The sequence below is a fragment of the Ischnura elegans genome, chromosome 1, assembly GCF_921293095.1.
Source record: "Ischnura elegans chromosome 1, ioIscEleg1.1, whole genome shotgun sequence".
NCBI classification, from domain to species: Eukaryota; Metazoa; Arthropoda; class Insecta; order Odonata; family Coenagrionidae; genus Ischnura; species Ischnura elegans.
This window is the reverse complement of record NC_060246.1, coordinates 159,361,529-159,378,305: the sequence shown is the minus strand read 5'-3', so window position 1 is coordinate 159,378,305 and position 16,777 is coordinate 159,361,529. Positions and strand designations below refer to the sequence as shown.

The 16,777-nt window shown below is 39.2% G+C and overlaps 3 non-coding genes across 3 annotated transcripts; 1 reads left to right on the top strand and 2 right to left on the bottom strand.

Moving 5' to 3' along the window:
• Positions 1–11,382: 11,382 nt before the first annotated feature.
• On the top strand, positions 11,383–11,544 carry LOC124173701. The gene has a single exon (XR_006868703.1). It is a non-coding gene; the product is annotated as a U1 spliceosomal RNA (small nuclear RNA).
• A 2,064-nt stretch (positions 11,545–13,608) lies between these two features.
• On the bottom strand, positions 13,609–13,728 carry LOC124173781. Its single transcript, XR_006868751.1, has one exon. It is a non-coding gene; the product is annotated as a U5 spliceosomal RNA (small nuclear RNA).
• Positions 13,729–14,883: 1,155 nt separating this feature from the next.
• Positions 14,884–15,094, bottom strand: LOC124173771. Its single transcript, XR_006868740.1, has one exon. It is a non-coding gene; the product is annotated as a small nucleolar RNA U3 (small nucleolar RNA).
• Positions 15,095–16,777: the final 1,683 nt, after the last annotated feature.

Below are 16,777 nucleotides of genomic sequence, written 5' to 3'. Positions count from 1 at the left end.
CATGGTTTCCTTGGCACTCTATTCCGGCACGACCGCCTTGGGACATCATCATGGTACTGCATCTGGGTATCACCTTCCTCCCCTGGCCTGTGATCATCCCTCTCTCTGGTCTAATTCGCACCATTCCCGGGCGCCCACTTACTCCTGATTACCTTCACCCCTGGTGGCTGTGACTCTGCACGCCTTCATGCTTCTCCTCTTATTTCAGGGATACTAACACTACCTACCTTGAGTGGTTACATAATACAAGAAACCCTTAAATAAAGTCACCTTGCCTTGTGAAATTGTTGCCGTACTCCTTCTTCTTATGATGGTCACACCCATATTTTCCAATTTTCCTTCTGACTTCAGATTATCCTGGAGATCAGGAATGTATAACACTTCAGTCAATTTTATTTTCCATCTGCCGCATTCCACGGATATTTTGATGTCTACTGATCCCTTACCTTCTATGTTCAGTGCTTTCCCATCGCCCACTATAACTTCTCCGTGGAATGGTTTCATATCATAAAATAAATCCTTTCTTGAGCTCGTGTGCTCAGAGGCAGCTGAGTCAACGATCCAGACACCGCTGTTGACGTGGTTTGGATTTCTCTGCATCCACAAAACTTTGTACCCTCTTGAAACCACAGAAATTGCTGCTTTCGCTTCTTCCCTTTTGTGCGAGCCTCCTGAGACGGCTGTACAATTACGTGCTAAATGTCCCTCTTTACCACAAGTGACACAAATGTATTTCTTTACCGTATTCTTACTAGGCTTCCGTTTGGCGTCTTCTTCACTGCAATTTACTTTCTTCTTGGTCACCTTCAAAACTCTGTGTTCTTTTTCATTTGTCTCATTCTTCATTCTTTTCTCTTCCAATAATAGTTGCGACTTGACAAACTTAGATGTTATTTCCCTGTCATCAGTCCTGTATACACTTCAGATAAATTCTGCGTATCGTGTACATGGAAGACCCAGAAGGAAAATCGCTGCAATAGCTCTGTCTGGAAGTACAAGTTTCCATCTTTGCGATCGTCTTGTTGTAATTTTGAATCCTTCCCATGTATTCCATCATTGAAATTGTTAGGAAGTATGGCAGAGGAAATGACGACTAGCAAAATCACTATTTAAGGTGTTAACAAGTGTATTTAAGGCTTAATACATAAAACTTGACATGTGGTCAAAGAGACCGATGCCACACGCACACCAGCCATTGGATACAATACGTACAATGTACAAAAGAATGTCTAAATATAGATTTAGGATTCAGCCGCTGTGGCACTGCTCTGTGGCGCCCAATACAAATCACTGGCAGCTGTTGGATTACACCACCACTAAAAAAACAACACACCCACTTAAGCCAATAGCTGCTCAAAAAATAACACAGACAAAGCAATCAAAATCACCATAAATATTACAAATCACCTTGAATTAACACAATCCCATTCCTTGGGTACATTAAACAAGTTTAGGCTTTGGTACGGATTTTACGAGAACATCTGCTATCATTTCCTGAGACGACATATAGTGAAGACAAATTACCTTTTCTTGCACCTTTTCCCTTATAAAATGATGTTTGTTGTTGATATGTTTGGTACGCTTGTGGTACACAGGATTATTGGCTATTTTCTGAGCAATTTGATTGTCATTATACAAATCAATTTTACCATGCATCATAAGCTTAATCAAATCAAATTCACCTCTGACAAATTCAATGTTAATTGGATCTACATTAGAACCAATCAAGTCACACAAAAGATTTTTTTAATACACAGCCTCTTTTGCAGCTTCTGATAAAGCGACATATTCAGCTTCTGTGGAAGAAGTTGCTACTGTGCTAAATATCTTCTGTCTTCTCTTTGTTGACCATCTCCTTCAGCAAAATTATTTCTTGGAACACATTGTAAGTTGTGCAGACTTCTTCCCATATTTCCTTTGCGGACTCTAAATTAATTATGTCGTCTAGTAAAGAATCGTCCACATATTCAATAATCAAGACACGAGCTTGGTGTTCTAGTTTTAACCGTTGTCGAACTTCATGCTGCAGGTAGGCTGTCTCGTTCTTCACTTCACGTTCAACACCATTTGGATCTACATACACGTACGTTCCAAAACCTTGAACTGCCTCCCAACATCCCTTCTTCATTAGGAGAGCTTCCGTGTGAACGGCTCATACCTCGTAATTATCGGTGTTTAATTTTGGTAGATACTTCTTCTCTCCTGCCATTTCCACACACAAACAAGTACTTGGATTCGACGTTTTTGCATCCCAGGCACAGTCAAAAAAACTTCTTTTCTTAAGCATATATACTTCTCTATCTCCCGTTCTGTTTTTCAGTGATTAAGTCTCATAATCTGTCAAACTGGCATGCTGAGTGCATACGCTTTCTTGGTGATGTTTGAATTATCGCTGAGCCTTGGCCTTGGGTAATATTTCTGCCTACGGATATCAGGACGTGCTTCCCCCTTCATAGCATTCATCATATGGGGATTTGAGGACTGATTTCGTCCAACCCAACCCCACATCCGAGACAGTCGCAAAGCCAAGTCAGCCCCATGCCCAATATGAGTCCCCCTCTTTCTCCAATACCCGAAGCATGCGTCCACCCAACAGCCCATGTGTTCAGAGGAAGGGATGGTAGTTGCATTTCAAAAGGATAAAAATCATCAAGTAACAGCAATGCAATCAATATATATTTAAGAAATATAATAATAAGACATTAGAAAATACAAAATAAAACATTCATTATACACGGTAAAATCAAAACAATGTATTATAAAAAAGTTTTTATAGATTTAAATAATCCGGAACTTCCCCAACCATGGCACAGTACACTTTACCCAATTATCACAAGTACAAACAAAATTCGTCATCATATCATCCCATATGTCCTCATAATAACATTCCTCAAGTAAACTTGGCAGCATCGTACATTCACTTATATCAGAGAAAAAATTTCATCACTGACGTCCGAAACCACATGCTTACTTTGTCATTAACCACGGTTATTAAGTCACTTTTATTGTCAAGCACTTCACCCTTCGAGTCAAGCACAACAGTAGATGCCTGTGAATCTGGAGTCTGTGGAGTGGAATAACTATTGTCTCCATCAGAATATTGACTTGATTCTTCTATTTCCGCTTTGGAGACCAGAATGATGGTAGAAAAATTTTGTCACTTGTTGAAGATCCCCTTTTCTTGGTCGGGGCAGGTTCTTCACAATCCGAATCATCGGATTCTAAAGTAATAACTTCCACCTATAAAGATAAATAGCATTTACCACTTATTACACAACCTATTAAAATGAACAGTAGTGCATGAGATGGAGTAAATAAATAAATAGCTTGAATGCTTACATTTTCGGATGTGGGTTGGGGTGATCTCACCCTTTTTCATCTTAGGGAAAGTCTCAACATAGGTTTCTTTCCATGCACTGTTTTTTTCTCTCCCGACAAACGGTCACAATATTGTGTTACGACCTCTACCTGAAAAGGAGGAAAACAATCAACACAGTAAACTCAATAATTCTCTCCTTACAAAAGCATTTGTTTAGTTTTCAGCGTGAAAAACCGTGGTCACATAAAATATGGCATAATTTTCACCATATAAGTGAATTGTTAGTATACGAATGAAAGTGGCACTGCTAAACGAAGAACAGCACAGAAGTTTTTGGATCAAAGAAGAGGCAGCATTTACATGATAACATGACTATATCCATGCAAAAATCAATGAACGCTTGAATAATTTACAATAGAATGTTGATGGAGGAGTGACCATGCTAATAATGAATATCAATCCACCCAAAAATGAGTCCTGATGGGTCCATTGTGGTATGTGCGAAGAACGCATATCATTTGCTCACGGTATTTGGATGCAGTGAAAGTTTTCAAACAATCCTCACTTGTGGTGCTTTGCACCTCTTGGCTCCTTCGTCACCCAGTGGTAGAGCTTGAAGTCGTAATAGTAATGGGCTGTATAACATTGTCAGCGGAGTGGGAAATTACCTGGAGGAGGAGAGGAAGAGATCTCCACCACTCAGAGAGATGCCAATTCAGGCTGAATGGAGAGAGAGATAACGTGACTAGATCCCACACAGCCATTTTTGACCCCCTAGGTACATTGAAGGAATTAAGATCGGGAGTCAAAGTTTTAATGTTCCTCAATTTTACAATTACTGGTATTAAATTTCTCTGGGAATGCTTGAAATTTTGGAATTAAGATTTACATCATTCATTGATCTATGTACATTTTTGATGCTTTTATAGATGCTGGTAATGAGTGGAAAAGACTTTTCCTTTGAGTGGAGAAATCCTGTGAATTTCTCTGGAAGGTATGTACAAGTTCAATGCTTGTTTAAAATTCTCAATAACCCTTGCATGATGTCAAATGAGGAGAGAACAAATTTCATGAGCAATTTTCTATATAGCACATAAAGTCTCTAGCATAATATCACATAAAGCAGTATGGAAATTTATAATCCGCTTTCCTTTTTTTGTACCAATGGATTATATCCTAGGATTTCATGAGACAGCATTGGATAGGATAATTTATGGACAACATATATCAGAAAATAAATCCTAGCCGTTATCAATGCCTATGTAAATTCTAGGGATGTGTGAGTAGTGCTTTTTGATCTTGAGTCAAGTTTGGTCATTTCTGGATCTGGCAATATGACAATATATGCACCAAATTATTCCCATTTTTCCAATCCCATTAGTAATTTTATATTCTGAATGATTAGCTTGATGTAAAAAAAAGATAATGAGAAATGTTGATGGTAATTGTGTCAAAATCAGGAGATGAATGAAAATTATTGTCTTAAACAGTTCCCTAAGTACAGCTGAAATGCACTAACCTCTAGTAATATGTTGTCAATTTTAATTATAAATGTAACCTAACTGCTAAAAAGAGCCCGAAAAAAAGCATTTGCACCACTGTAATAAAGATTAAATGCATAAATGAATCATGTAATATTTGATCTTTTCAAATTCTCATGAAGAAAAGTCAATTGTTATACATGATTAGGTTGCAGGTTTTCACGTCTCTATGTTACAGTATTACTGCCGGCAGAAAATTGTCTGTTGCTACTTGTATGGCTGGACAAGTACTGTTTTGGTAAAATTGCTATATTAAGAACCATAGAATTTTTATTAAAATATATGTCAATGATTTTAAGGATATGGAATCTTGGAATTGAATTAATTGGACGATGCAAACGAACTATGGACCTTAGTTGTGGCCGTATTGACAAAAAACTTTTTTCTCAAAATCTAACTTTTTTTTAATCAACCAAAGTCACTCTTGTTTTCTTAGTTCAATAAGGAAACAAAAGGTAGAAGAGGATTAAATGAAAATTGAAATTGGACGTAACTACTATTCAAATATGCAAAAAGATGGAACTATTGGTGACGTCAAACAGGGTAAAACTGGCATTGTCCGCTAAAGTCGAAAAGTTACATGTTTCTTCCAAGAAATCTAACCCATTTTAACATAATCTCCCAGAGTTTGCATTAAAACAGTGGGGTGGGGTGTAAAGGTATCGCATAGTGAAGTATGTTCGTCTATCAGGCTCAACTTTGTGGAAGTTGATTATCACAAATGAAAAAAAGACTTCGTTGACTTCCACTGATTTATTTCCTTGGTACGACATGTTTCGATCCGTAGAGGTAATATTTCACCTTAAAATGACCTCTATGGATTGAAACATGTCGTACCGAGAAAATAAATCAGTGGAAGTCAACAAAGTTTGCAGTAAAGTATGAGCTACACAGAGGTTCACTCCGATTATTCCGAATACGCCGCCGGGTCGGAAGATGGCCACCGTGGCTGAAGGAAAGGCTTTTTGGCACCAACGTCAACTACTGACTGTTACGTATACATCAAGCTGAAACTTCAGGGAAGGGCATTAGAACGACTTACCTATTTACTTTGACAGCGATATTATTACATGGGTTTCACGATAGCGCCTCCTTTCGGCAGATTTATGAACTCACTACTCTCGAAAGCTCTGTAACCGAAACTACTCGACTCGACTTTCTTAACATTACTCGAATAACTCGAGTTGAGTAACAACTAATCGACACAAATTTTTGAGTACTCGCACATCCCTATTAAATTCTAATTTCATTGGTCATAACTCATCCCTGTGACGTTATCATCAGAAGTTTGCACACCGTAGAAATTTTGTGGATTCTGTTTTGAAAATGATAAAATGCCGTTGAAAACCCTTCACAAATGCCTGAACATCATTATTAAATTTTTATATGTACCATAAGTGAGATTTTAACAATGAATATGTTTAAGCAATGTATGCATATAAGTATATTATGTAACAAGGCCTAGGCTTTACCACAAGCCATATGTAAGTAATCACAACATACCTCTATGATTGCAATCATATATTAAAAAAGGAACTCAAGGTGTCGCTAAAGCGAAAGGAGGAAATGGGTAAACCACAGACAAAAGAACGAATCGCTCATTACAAAAAAATAATAGAAGGACCTTCAGAAAGTAAAAAATCCTACGGCTGACATTAATGAAAAGCAATAACAGCATTAGTCATTACTACCATTGCCAAGTCGTCCCACAACAAGATATTAAATTATTATATTTAATTTTTTCTTCCTTCATGTAATGTATTTGTTATTGACAACATTCAGTCATAAAGTGAGGGATTTTCTGGAGGAACAGGGTTCATACCAGTCATGGAATGAGTATAACGATTCAGCAGAAGAAACAGTTGAACTGGAACAGGGTCACAGAATTTTTTTCAGTGCGGTTTCAGACGGTGATTCAGCAGTTGGATAGGTTCCACTGTAAATAAATTTGAACATTCGTACTCTTGGGGCTGAAGTGACACCAGAACCTAAAGTGAGAGCAATAATCTTATGCAGTGGAAATCTCCATAGATGAGGAGGATGGAAAAGTGGTATTTGTCAAGACTGTGCTGCTTCACCAGTATGCATAAAACTGCCTATTATTCAGCATAAATCTTTCACATAACTGATGATGAAATTAATATGTAATGATATGAAAAAAATAAATTGTACTGAGAGAAACATAGGTTTACCTAAAACAGGGACAAATAGTCAACTGGCACCACATAAACGTATTATTTACGCTCAGCAAACATGGCAATGGGTCCTTTGAAGTGCAACATTACTATACAATTTTCAAAGTGAAATTTTAGGAATAAACACAGGTTAAAGGAGAACTACTTTCACTGCAATTTTCAGCGCGGAGGATATTTTTTATCGTATAAACATCCATTTTCAGTGGAATTCCCAACTGCTGATGTATCTCTTTTATGACTGAATATTGTTAAAAATACTGCATATCAAAGATTAGCAAGGCTGAAAGCACTTTCATTTGCACTTGATAAAATAGCACTTATCCTAGAGAGGCAGTGAAACCGGTGGCCGATATCAATATGGGGTGCATACGGGTGGTGTAATCGATTGATAAGAGAAATTTTTGACTGAGTTTAATCCCTACACTATTTTAGTCAACGTCCTGACGACGACGATAAACTTGGGATGCCTCAGGGCCTTAAAATTAGTCTTTATACAACTCGAAGACTTGAATTTCACAATTAGAATTAGCACTCACTTTCCATGGAACGAATCAGGAGCATTAATCGAGATGGACCCTCATGTTCTTGTCTTCACTAATACTGGATGCCAATTAGATAACTGTCAGTCATTAGTACCATTTTTTGTTTAAAAAATGGTGGAATCAATGAGATTAGATGCGTTGGTTCTATGATCAAGAGTCACCTGCTATTTCATATTTGTGATGAAAAGAGTCTATAACTTGTACCTGATAAGGGAGAAGGGTGCATTGAATTTAACTGCAAAATTTAAACCCAGCAATCTTGATGGGCCAAGACACATCATATTGATGGGTAACGTTCTGTATTATGCGATGCTTTCCCTAGTAGTTTTTACTTTTGGCAATCACTCGTCTGCATTCCAGAGTGCCATGCAAATGCTCTTTGCTGCTGTTGTCTACATTTTTTTTGTAGACGGGTAATACATGTTATTTCATGTACTGAACAAGTTGTGAAAAAACTGTCTCAGCAACATGAATATTCAGATTATGTAGGTGCTGAATTGATGCTGGCATATGTGCGCATGTGTTGAGGAATCAGGGGGAAAATCTAGTCTGCAAGAAATTGCTCGCAAACCTGCCCTCTGTTTTCCAGCTGATAACTGCACAGAATCGCGCTTACTGACATGTATTCTCTATGAAATGGGCTGTAATTTCCATAATCTGAAATCTATAGTAGGTTATTGCATGATAAAAAACAAGTAGACGTATCAATGTAAAAGGACAGGTACTTTTTTCTGTGTTAATTCATTAATCAAACAAATTCCGTCGATGAGAAGTAATCTTAATGTGCTTGGACTAATGCTTGGAGCATCGAGGATTATCAAAGAATAAGTTCTTCCTGCACAAATTTCCTCATCTTGGGAATGAGACCTTTGGAAAACAAGCAGGCTTTGCATATCAGCAATTCGCTTAACTTCGAGTGGACAGAATATGGCCACAGATAATGCTTTTTGCCATTGATTGGAAATGAACAATTTTATTTGGGACCACAATCTTCTCGACGTGCGCTGGCTAGAAAAGCACTGAGACAAGAGAGGCCATGGATCTTAACCAACATAGATGACGAGCTAAAAGTGACATCATTTTTACATCATTATTTCACAGCGTGTTGCATGTGATAGATCTCCGAAAAAGAGTGTATGAACTCACAAAAAAGACGGAATTTTCATCTCTCATTTTCAACTGACATGTGAAGAAGGGCAGTTGCTGTGGAATTGGAATTTTTTCCCATGCGACGGACACACGGAGCAAGATTTAAAATCAGATGGAGCTGCTAGCTGCGAGGAAAAGTTGCACACCTGGAGAAGAGGGTGATGGAAAATCCATTTGGTGGCACGTTAAACCCGAAATCACATGCATCTAGAAACAAATGTATTTTCTGTTACGATGTGTGTTGAGGGATTCATTTTCCAATGCAGTTCAAAGTTATGGCCACTGCATGGAAGGAATTATTCCAAAATTACCACGGGATAGAGTGTGTGTTCAAAAGTATATGTGAAGATGCCTTTTTTGTATTGAGAAGATGGTGTTGTGAGAGTTGCAATATCTCCTATGAGTGTATGTACTGTCTCAGGTCCAAATGGAAATCTGCACTGACGAAGATAATTGAGAGTAATTTCAGTATGGGTGCAGTAAGCAGTTATGTTGCAGTGAAATATTCATCAGTTCCCATACTTAATACCATAAAACACAAAATAAAAAAATCTATTGCCGAATCAATATCCAAATCCAATAAACATGAATTTTTCGCAGGGAATTTCTGAAGAGGCTATTAAAACTCATTGGAGCATCGTAAAATTGGAATTGATAAACCTGGTAGTTATCACCCCCAGATGGACCGAAATGTCAAAGTTTTGATCTTTGCCAAAAATATCATGACGTGCATAAGAATTGGGTTATTTTCAAAATTCAGGCATTATGTGGCCTGTCGGGCGGAAGATATGTTATGATTGCTGGTAGCATGATCTAATAAATAGTATTGCTTATGAATCATTCATAGTTCATTAAGTGCCCACGTCCCTTGCCATATTTTCTGAGGCATCAAATGGTGCTCAATCATCAATGAGCATATATTCAACATCAAAGGAACACTAATTCACAATCGCAGTAAAATAACTGATGAGCATGAGTGCTGAAAAAGAGCCGTAAGTGATGAAAAGTTGAACTCCATGAAGATTACATTATGTTGTTATCTGCAATTGATTGGCACGCGAACAGTCTGCTCGTTTTCAACTGATGACCGAATGTTGACAGCAAGCATTGATGATTGATTTCAAAGAAGTAATTCAACGAGGCGAAAGAGTGCCGTGAGTACAGCTTCAAGAGGCGAGTAAAAGACATCATGAAGCGGAGACTCGGGAAAAGAACACATTCCAATGTGATGAGTGTTCATTGAATGGCATGCGCCCTGAATAAGACAAGATGATGAATATACCAGTACACAAGTCTGCACGCAATTGGTGACGTATTGATGTACTTCATTCACGTTTTGTGTGCCTTGTAACACAGAATTTAGCTAAGGAGTGAACGAGTTAATTAGCGGAGTAAACTTTAAATCCTCCTCGTGTACAATGAATACACACTTGGGATGCTCAAGTTTGAGTACGTACTTACGTGCTAACATCGTGCGATGCAAATTCTCGATTTTTTTTGGTGAATAATGAGTTACAGAACTTGCTTCGAATGAAGCATGAAAAGGTATCCGGACATATTAATGCAAAAATCAGTGGCACATTATTTCAAAGAGCCTGAACTCACAAATGTCGCACACGATAGCCTTAAAAAATACCACCAAATCGAGGCTAAAAAACATTTTACGCTTGACAACCCTTGCGGTATTTTTCTGGAGGGTTATGATCGATATAATTTCGGCCACCTGAAGATGCTGTGATAAGCGAAACCAGTCGTATTTAATCTGAAAGCTAATCTTTTAAAGTGGGAGTTGTCCATATTTTTTTTCAGATGCGGTAAACCAATATTTGGTTTAAACGTACACTAGGTATAAGCATTCACCTTTATTTCTCTGCTGCAAATAATCCATAATGTCTCCAGGCCTTTCGAAGTTGAATCTCTAAAAAATACCCGTTTATATGAATTCATATAACTAAAAGGTGCCTCTGACGCGATTCATTGATGATCGTGGGAGCCATTTTTGTTTACGATCGTCAAGGAGTTGCAGAAGTGGCGGGGATTCAGGTACGGTTCAAACGCGGTCAATCGCTGGGAATACGATTTATAAAATAACAAGAAGGATCGCAACCTTCATTAGGGGACGTGGAAGGATTGGATAGCCCCTCTTTTTATCCCTTGAGATTTGAAAGGGAAGGTTCGACGCGCGGGGTATTATGCAAAAGGATCATAGAATGTGAGTCCTTAGAAAGGATGCTAGAAGGAATGAGACTTGGGAACGTGTAGTTCACCCCTGAATGTAAAATTTTGCTCCACCTTACCGTGTCCTTACCAAAATTACTCCACGATAATGTTCTCGCAAGGAACTCGTGTGCGAAAATTGAGCGGAGTCGATGTAATGCGTCAAGAGCGCTAAAGGATCGTTTTACCTTCATAACACGACCGAAAGATGTCTAAGAATGTGGTCAAAGGTCCAGATAAAGCAATGTCTTACGAATTCTATATTGAGGTTCATCGTCGTTTTTAGGAAAACTCCTGCACTGATCTTTGGCTTCCAAAAAATGAGATATTCATACAAGATGTGAAGGATTAAAATATGGTCACCAAGATGTAAACGCAGGGGGTGATGAATGGCCGACTTTTGAATTTGAAATTTTAGCATACTTACCTGGCGTAGGGGCTACCGTGATCCTTAAGGCGGTTCCCCCAGGACGAGGCTTGCCCATTGCACTCCGGGCAGGCTGACCCCTGCGATTGCCCCAAATGTGGGTAACTCGGGCGCGTAATTTTTGGTAGTAGGGACTGCGTTCGCGCTGTCCCTCCATAAACATTCCACTGGTAATCGTAACCATTCTGAGTGTGGTTACGAAAAGCTACCACGTTCGACGATCCTCGTCCTCGTGAGTTAATGCTGTGAAGCAGCTTTTCCTCAGTAGGGCTTGGTAGGTTGGAGTTCATTTCGTTCCCTCCATAAACATTAAAACAGTTAATTGTGTTCCACATTCCAATAATGAACAATGGAAGAGCATTGGAGCTTGCACACGCGCCGGCACCGGCAAAATGCCGGTTTGCTGCCGGCCTTTGTCACTGTGGATCGTCGGCGCCGGCTCAAAAACATAGCAATTTATCGTTTGACCGGTAAAAATCGGCATGTGTGTGTAAGCATCGCTAGGATATTCTTCCAAAATCAGTGTGTGCGCGCGCGCGAGGGGCCTTGCTTTGTTGACCGACCGACGCGTCGGTCGCGACGTTGTGAATGATTTTCGGTGTTGAGACTTCTCGGTTTGCACACCGAGTACATGTAACCTGGGGCCGTATTCTGTAACTCCAAACCTGTCCAAACCGATCGGTGCGGCACCGATTCGTCGGGTGCGACGTCACACCGACTCCCGGTAAGAAGTCGTGCGATTCTGTACGAACCCGGTCGGTGCGGCACCGACGAGAGGACGGGAGATCGTCGGTAGCCGTACCGACAGCAAAGAGGTGTCGGTACGGCCACCGACTAGTGGGTTTCATGAATTCCCCGGTGCGCATTGTACGTTTTATTTTGTTTTTACCTCATCACCGAGTAAATAATGAGGTTTTCTCCAATGTTATCTTTTTCTGCCCCTCCGAATACGCCTCTATAATTCACTGTGTCATCATCTATATTAATTACCTTGACAGAAATATAAGATAATGGTTAATAAAAATGAGGTTTGCTAACATATAATGACTTTCTCTCATTTATGTTACCACTTTCACTCGCTTGTAATAGGCTTTATTTCTCTCTATCATCATTTTTTTGCTCCTTTGACATAAAAAAGATATTTTTGATTAAATATGAGTTTTGCCGCAATGTTATCACTTTATATCACTCTGAATAGGCGACTGTTATTTCACTCAATCATCAATTTGGCGTTTCTCTCGGCATAGAAATAAGATCTTTTTATTTAAGTATGAAGTTTGCCACAACGGTATCAGTTTCTTTCATTTGTAACGGGCAACTATATTTCATTTCATCGTCAGCCATTGATTCCCTTGACGATAAAAGAAGATATTTGTTAATAAGTATGAGGTTTACCGCAATATTATCATTTTCTCTCACTTGGAATGCGCAACTTATACATATGTATTTCACCCAATCACAATTTATTTACTTCCTCGTCATTACACTTCTTTTAATTGCACCCAGCTCCATATTTTTATAACAATTTCCTAACTTGTTCCTCTAATATTACATTTGCATTTGAATCCTACGTTCACGTTCCATATTTTCGTCTGCTACGGTGCCAATGGCATAACATTCCGTTGATAACATTTATACGGAACTTACTTAATGACAACTATATTACCAAATCATGAATAAATAGCATTATACGGAACCAATATTTAAAAAAAGAAACTACGATCTCAAGGATAGTTTCAATAATTCATTCCAGCAACAACAATCTCCATCACATACAAACTTTATTGTGATGTTGTAATATTGTTTCCTTCGATTCTGTAGGTACAGCATTACTACCACACATTATATAAGCATTGTCAACAACTTATCCAATATCGTTTATCTTAATCTAGCAATAAGTCGTAATTTCCGCAAATAAAAAGATTGAGAATGACGACAACAAACTGTGCCAATGAGTCTTCACTTGTCTTTACCCTTCTTTCATTGGTGGAGACACGTGAAACTTCGGATATATTCGGATTTTCCCTGTTTGGGAAGGAAGGGGAACCGTACCGACTGGTTTGAAACCGACGACCTTACAGAATCGCTGAAAGTGTCGTCGTCGGTGCGGAATCCGTTGTCGGTACGGTTTGATGTCCAGTCGGTGGGCTTGAAAGGGAAACCGACCGGTGCGGCACCGACGAAATACAGAATACGGCCCCTGGATCGATATATTTGGCCCAGCAGAGTATCTGCTGGGCACAGTCAAAAATTAGTTACAGAGCCATGAATGTTCCCCTCCACGGAAATCTTTAGTAAAAGGCGAAAGATTTATTCGCTTGAAGGGAAACAAGGCTTGATAATAATATGCTAGAATTGGGTCGCAGGGTTTTCTTGCGCGCCACTACATAGTGAGCGCTACGCCGCATCCTAAATAGCATCCATGTGCATGGGATATTGTTCAAGCGCTGCTCCATGTGGTCTTAAAGTAATCTTCAGCATTAAGGGATGCAATGATTTTTATATTTGGTAGATTTTTGGGTGAATATTAGGCTTAGACGTTCCTTGTGTTCAAGGTAAAGTTTTTGTGCCATCTAGCGTCTGGATACGAAGATTGCTGTAGTTGGGTGCTGGAAAATCCGCGCGGCGGCCAGAAATTTGAACGTGCGGATCAATGAAGAGAAAACACGTCGACGTTTCAAGGCTAATGTGGAACAACCTGCTAAAATCAAATGAAAAACAGGGGTAGTGATCACCGGCAGTTGTCGAGAAATGAAGTTTGGAAAGGAAATCCCAGTTCATTGAATAAACATGTCACACACGCACGTGAGAAAATAAAAAAGAAAATTCAGCGCACGGCGAATTCATGAAAAAGTTCGGACGAAAAACCAAGGAGAAACAAATTGCAGTGTCTGTCGTGTTTCTCATGGGTGCGTAGGTTCGCGCCACCGGGAAAACCCAGCACCTATTTTTTTTTAGTAAGAACACCCTGTCATATGGACGAAATGTGTTGAGATGTGCAACTTAAAAGTGTTACTCTAATTGATATTGGTATGCATGCATGGGTAAGGATAACTTTTGATGAAGAACAGTTGTTCGTCAGTATTATTCCTGTGCTGGCATAATGTGTTAAGTCGTTGCCTTCATCTACATACAGTACTATAAGGTCATCATAGGCCAGATCAACACATTCAAGATAAGGAATTTCACTGCCGAAAATTTTTGACGGAATCTAGAACACAGATAGCCCAGAAAATAGTATCTGCCTGTTTCGGAAACATGGTTATGAAACCTTATCAAAATTTGAGTGGCCATTGGATTATTCATTTAGTTCGTGGTGTTCATTTCGTGAGAAGGATTCTTCTGAGTCGCAGGGTTCAATTTGGTTGGAGGATTCATTTAGATAAACCTATTCTTTTTGAACGATTCATTGACGTGCACTAAATCGAAAACCCCACCTTTACGTTACACGCAATTCAAACCGGCGAATCTTCATCGTATGGAGAACTTGGGCACCACTCAGAATGTGACTCGGCCATCCACACCCGTGTAGGGTGCTGAACGATCATCGATGACTAGACATTCCATGCGAGATGGAATGTGCAAGTCGTTCTCACGCTCAGGCCGGGACACTTCGTATCGTCCTCGTGGTGTAAGCGACTCTCAAGTTGTGACAAGAGGGCCTAGATGCATACTACAGAAATGATCCTGTGAAGTATGATCTTAATGATTACGGAGATTTCAGAAGCTACCGTAGCTAAGGTGCGCCAAACAACATTGCGCGAGCTATTCCTACAATATCGCGCTTTCTATTATATTTCAAGGCGATACCTCATTTATAGCCATTAATTTGGTCTTCATTAAGATATGGCCGAAAACTGTTAATGGTTAGCAAGCGTTAACTTCCTCGTCAATCGACACAACGGACATTTCCTCTCGGAGAGCCGGCGCGGGAGGCGCCAAATTTGACCGACCGCGAAGTATAAAATTAGCATAATCAGGTCCAAATGGCCATTGCGCTAGCCTGCCAGGTAAAGAAACGATGGCGAAGACTTACCTATACCAAAAAATTTGTATTCTCGTTCAATAACGTGTATATTTCAGTGAAACTCAAGCGATGCAATTCAGAACGCAGAACACATTATTGCTTTCGAGAGTCGGAAAGTGCGTGTGACTATTGGTCTGCATTATATTCAACCAACATTCATCTTTATACATTGGATAACAGCGACACTATTTTTTTATACCTCAGTTCTGTACACAATTAAATCTGCCTTCTGCCATGCTATCAAGCACATGCTATCAAGCTCTCTTTTTCACCTATTTTTTCACCTTTCACTCTGAGAGACAGGAAATTACAAACCTTTACCAAATCTTTAACTTCCAACATCTTTGACAATTTCTTGGCTAGCCATTCCACCGGTTTTTGATAAAACAGGCTGTACTGATTGCTTCAGCCCAAAATTTCATAGGTAAACCTGACCCTATTAAAAGGCAGCGTGCTAAACAAAGCAATTGTTGATTTAACCGCTCTGATACACCATTTTGTCGAGGTGTAAATGGTTGAGTCAGCCTTCTCTTAATACCTTCCCTTTCAAGAAACAATTCAAACTCTTTGCTAATATATTCACCACCATTATCGGATTGGAAAGCCTTCAACTTACAATTCAACTGTTTTTCAGCGAAATCCTTGAATCTCTGAAAACAACCCAATACTTCGAATTTATTCTTAATTATATTAACCACAGAATACCTACTAAAATCATCTGTAAAGGTTATAGAATACCTGTCTCCACCAATGCTTTAAGGATTAACATAACAAACATCAGGAAAAAAAACAAATCGAGTGGATGTTCTGACGTACCATCCCTTTTACAAAATTGCCTTATTTTCATTTTTCCAATGACACACATATCACATTTTTCATCTTTACCTTTTGGGATATTCGCAGCATCTGGTAGTGACTTAGAATGCCCAAACCTATTATGCCACATCTCACGACACGCAGCTACTCTAGATTTGGCTGCAACCAACTCTTTCTCTGCATTACTTTCACTATCATCATTGGTACCATACCCTGAACATTGGATTTCACACATACCACCATTTGCAATATCTTTCAGGAAAACATCTCCATTATGCATAACATTTAAACAACCCTTTTCCATTACAGCCTTACAACCTTTCTTGTCAAACTGCCTCTACGGCATCAAATTGTCCTGCAAATCAGGTACATACAACGCTCTCTCCAATTTCACCCACCACCCTCCATCCTCATCACTCAATTTTAACTCAGCACTTCCCTTTCCACAAATTTTTAACCCATGCCCATTGGCCACATCAACTATTCCCTTTGTATTACCATCAAAATTGGTGAGAATTGAGGGGTCATGTGCTCACTTGCACCG